The sequence below is a fragment of the Myotis davidii genome, unplaced genomic scaffold, assembly GCF_000327345.1.
Source record: "Myotis davidii unplaced genomic scaffold, ASM32734v1 scaffold418, whole genome shotgun sequence".
NCBI lineage: Eukaryota > Metazoa > Chordata > Mammalia > Chiroptera > Vespertilionidae > Myotis > Myotis davidii.
The window spans coordinates 318898-323833 of NW_006289399.1; the positions used below are offsets into that span (position 1 = coordinate 318898).

The window sequence follows — 4936 nt, forward strand, 5'->3', positions numbered from 1 at the left end:
CTGTAAAAAATCAATAAAATATATATTTTTTTAAAAAAACAAACAAAGGGAATATTTGCTTATGATCTAAGAGAAACAACAACAAAAACTCTCTAATGTGTGAGTTTCCACCCAGAAGTGAAAAAATGAAATATTCCCAGAGAATGTTTTAAAGTCCAATAAAAACATGAAATAAAGTTAGTTTCTTATAGTGTTATTAAGTCCTGGTCATTCCATATATCAGTTAAGAAAAAAATCAGAATAAATGATCTGACAAATGGTTGTTAGGTATTTCTTAGGTGTTTGCTTTTTGACTTATAAATTAAGATGTATGAAAACTCTATCCTAAAACCTATTTAATTTCTGTATTTTTCTTTTGAAAAAAATTTTTAATGTTCATAGTAATATATTTTCATCAAAAGTAATTTGTGGTGGGGGTAAGGGGGAGAGATCAACCAAAGGATTTGTATACATGTATATAAGCATAACCAATGGACACAGACACCAGGGAAGGTGAGGTCATGAGGGGGTGGGGTATGGGTGGGAAAGGGGGGATAAGGACACATATGTAATACCTTAATAAAGAAAAATTTTAAAAATTTTTTTAAAGTAATTTGAATTCACAGAAAGGGAGAAAAGAAAAAGAAAGACACCCATGGTTCAATCCCTTGTTAATATTTTTACATATTTCCTTTGTTATTTTATGTACGTTTTTCTTGTTTCTAACATATTTGTGAACACACTAGATAAAGTGTTCATGTCTTGCCTTTTTTCAACATTTTTCCTATTACTTTTTATTATGATGATTTATGCATAGATCCTAATTACACAGTTCATTAAGTTTTAATAATATTAACTCATATAACTATCAACCAAAAAATAAGATAATGTGTGGGAAGCTGCCTGTTGTCTTCACTAGCAGAGAGGTGTGGACAAGGAGCCTGGAAGGCTGGTGACCCTTAAGCCCTGGCAAAGGTCAGAGCTATGCACCCACTGTTTAGTCCACACAATGGTAGCTGAAGCAACTTCCCCATCTATTATCATGTAAATCCTTACTGATAAGATAGTCTGCCTGTTACTGGAACTTGCCTGCCTAAGGGCTATGGGTGGATCCCAAACTGAATAAAAAGATGGGGAGGCCTGAGCACAAATGGAGTCCATCCTCTTGGGATGGGCTCTCGCCTGGTCCCCCAATTTCCAAATTATCTCTTATCTCATCTCTCATTTGTGTGCGCCCCTTCTTCCAGATCCTGAACCCTGAACCACGCGGGACGTGGGAGAACAAACATACACATATTACACAATAATGAACATTTCCATTACCTTGAAAATTTCCTTGTGTTTTTTTTAAAAATTTATTTTTATTGAAAGTATTACAGATGTTCCCTTTTTTTCCCTTGACTCCTTCTAGCCCAGCGGTTCTCAACCTGTGGATCGCAACCCCTTTGGGGGTCGAAAAACCCTTTCACAGGGGTTGCCTAAGACCATTGGAAAACACATATATAATTACATATTGTTTTTGTCATTAATCACTATGCTTTAATTATGTTCAATTTGTACAATGAAATTGGGGGTCACCACAACATGAGGAACTGTGTTAAAGGGTCATGGCATTAGGAAGGTTGAGAACCACTGTTCTAGCCTGTACCTACCCCTTCCCCAGGCCTTCTCCACACAATTGTCTGTGTTCATGGGTTATGCATGTATGCATATAAATTCTTTGGTTAATCACTTTCCACCAACCTACCTACCCTCTTCTTCTCTCTGAAGTTCCACAGTCTGTTCCATGCTTCTATGTCTCTCGATCTATTTTGTTCATCAGTTCATTTTGTTCTTTGGATTCCACATATGAATGAGATCATGTGATCCCTTGTGTCTTTATAAACTAAAAGGTCTGACCCATGGTCAACCACTGTTCAGAAATTTTTCTACCATAGGTTAACTTTTGTTTGCCTTCAGTTTTATATAAATGTAACCATACCTTTTATGCTCCATTGTGTCTGGCTTTTTTTAAAAAATGTATTTTTATTTATTTCAGAGAGGAAGGAAGAGGTAGAGAGAGAGATAGAAACATCAATGATGAGAGAGAATCATTGATCGGCTGCCTTCTGCATGCCCCCTACTGGGGATCCAGTCTGCAACCCCGGCATGTGCCCTTGACCGGACTTGAACCCGGGACCCATCAGTCTGTAGCCTGATGCTCTATCCACTGAACCAAACTGGCTAGGGCTGTGTCTGGCCTTTTGTGCTCAATATATTTTGGAGATTAATCCATGTTGTGTGTATCAGTAGTTTATTTCTTTTAATTCTGGGACAGTAATCACTATTTGGTTATGTATTCTTCTGTTGATATACAGTTGTGTTGTTTCTAATTTTTGTCTAAGAATAAGGCTGCTTTGAATGTCATTGTAAACATTCTTTTTTGTATATATGTCTTTATTTCTCTTGGAGTAGAATTACTAAGTTCAAGGTAGTTGCTTATTTAACTTTTTTAGAAACTGCCAATTGTTATTCAAAAGTGTTTTTTTTTTATCCTTACCATCATTTGGTATTATATTATTTTTTTTTATTTGGCTTTACTTTAGCTGTTGTAATAGGTAATGCTGAACATTTTTTTCATATTCTTATTTGCCATTCATAAAGAATCCTGCAGAAATTTGGGGGGTGGGCAGATATAGTGAATCTACAGCTATATGTAGGAAGAATATCTTAAAAATATTAATTTTCCTACCTATGAAAATATCATATATCTTCATTTATTTGTCTCCTTAAATTCAATTTTAATTATTCCACTGATTTTCAGTGATAACTATTTTATGTTTGCTTTTATAATTACAATATTCATCATCAACTCACTTCAGTATATATTAAATCCTTATCCTATTTCATTTAGAATAAACTTAGAAGAGTATAGCAACATTTATTCCTCTCTAACTAATTGTGCTAGTGTTGTATAATATCTCAATTTTACTTATGTTATTAATTTGAAAATATAAACTATTTTTAGTTGATTGTTGCTTATTTACACTTGGTTTTCCTGTTATTCACATCAAAGCAAAATTTTTTCTTTGTCTAGTATTAAATCATTCTTGAGTAAATAGGTAGGAGAAAATGGCTAAGATTTATAGTAAGTGTATATTAAAATATTTAAGGAACTACCAAATTATTATTCAAAGTGTGACATTTTACATTCCCACCAGCACTGTAAAAGTGTTCTAGTTGCTCTATATCTTCGCTAACCCATGCTATAGTCAAGCTTTTAAATATAAGCTACTCATATTTTGGCATAATGTTCCCTCTTTGTGGTTTTAATTTGTGTTTCCTAAATGACAAATGACATTAAATATCTTTTTATGAGCTTATTTGCCACTTGTATATTTTCTCTGATTAAGTGCCTGTTAAAATTGTTAGCCTATTTTTAATTAGGTTGTTTGCTTATAACTGGGTTGGAGTTCTTCATATATTCCAGATACTTTTCCTTTGTCAGATATAGTAAGCTTTGCAAATATTTCCCCTACTTCAAAATGTTTTTCTAACAGTTTCTTACATTTTCTAATTTTGAAAATGTCCAAATTGTTGATCTTTTCTTTTATAGTTTGTGGGGTTTTTTTGTTTTGTTATTGTTCTATATATTTTTTTAAATTGTTTTAGAGAGAAAAGAAGGGAAAGGTGGAGAGAGATAGAAACATTGATGAGAGAGAAACAATGATCAGCTGCCTCCTGCTTGCCCTCTACTGGGGATTGAGCCCGCAACCGGCACATGTACCCTCACTGGGAGTCCAACTGTGACTTCCTGGTGCCTGGCGCCACCCACCCACAGCGGTTCCATGGCCTTGGGGCAGCGCTCATGGAGTGCCAGCCCATGCAAGGGGTCGACCACCTAGTCCTTCGTGCCCTGGATAAGCCCCAGTGATGTGATCTTGGACACCTTGTGGAGGTTGGGGAAAGCATCCAAGCAATAGGTCTTTCTGGTGTCTGGGAAGGCAACGCGCATGCCCGAGGTGAGTGGGGACCCCGCGGCGCCACCGCGGCGCCCTAGTACCAGGATGCCAGGTCCAGGGTGGGCGCTGTGCTCACGCTCTGCCCGTAGAGGACGATGCTGTCTGGGCTGATGCCGTACAGGGTGCGCCAGGCGGCGTGGATGTCTGCAAAGAGGTCCTTCTCAGAAGGTCCACCGGAGCTAACGCCATAGCCCGAGTGGTCATAGGGGGAGATCCTACTGCTGATGCGTGTGCCCAGGCCAGTGTAGAAGCTGCTCTTCTGGCTCAGTGCCGGGGTCCAACCCCAGCAGGTCCAGGGGTCCCCAAAGGTGTGGACGGATTCGGCGAAGAAGGAATGACACAGAGACAGCGTTCAGTTGATCAGCAGCCTAGCCAGGATCTCCAGCCAAGTTCTGGTTAGGATCTCCAGTCAGGTTCTGTGTTCATGTTCTCTCGCTAGGTTCTCCAGGTTCTCCAGCCAGGTTCTGTAGCCATGTTCCCTCGCTAGGTTCTCCAGCCAGGTTCTGTCCAGGTTCTCCAGCCAGGTTCAGTCACCAGGTTCTAGTCAGGCTCTCTTGCCATGTTCTATCCAGTTCCTGTAGCCAGCTTCTGTCTCTAGGTTCTTCAGACAGGTTCTCTCGCTAGGTTCTGTCTCTAGGTTCTGTCGCTAGTTTCTGTCCAGGATCTTTTGCCATGTTCCATCTCTAGGTTTTGTCTCTAGGTTCTGTCTTTTAAGTTCTGTCTCCTGCTGTCTTGTTATATCTGTATTTACATCAGTTGATTCCAATCCTACCAATCTCTATTCCAAAGGTTAGGGCGTTTCTTATCTCCATTCCAGGGAGTAAAGATTATGTAGCTTAAGCATGATTGTTCGTAGTTAAAGTGATTAATTGCCTGGCACTTAGTTAAGGGGTTTTGTTCTCTCCCTAACTTCAGGGGAAAATCCCTACCTGGGGAAACAACTCTTCTCGGAGAGG

The 4936-nt window shown here is 38.7% G+C and overlaps 1 pseudogene; it reads right to left on the minus strand.

Annotated features, from left to right (window-relative positions):
• Positions 1-3665: 3665 nt before the first annotated feature.
• Positions 3666-4936, minus strand: part of LOC102765201 — a 40397-nt pseudogene continuing 39126 nt past the window's right edge.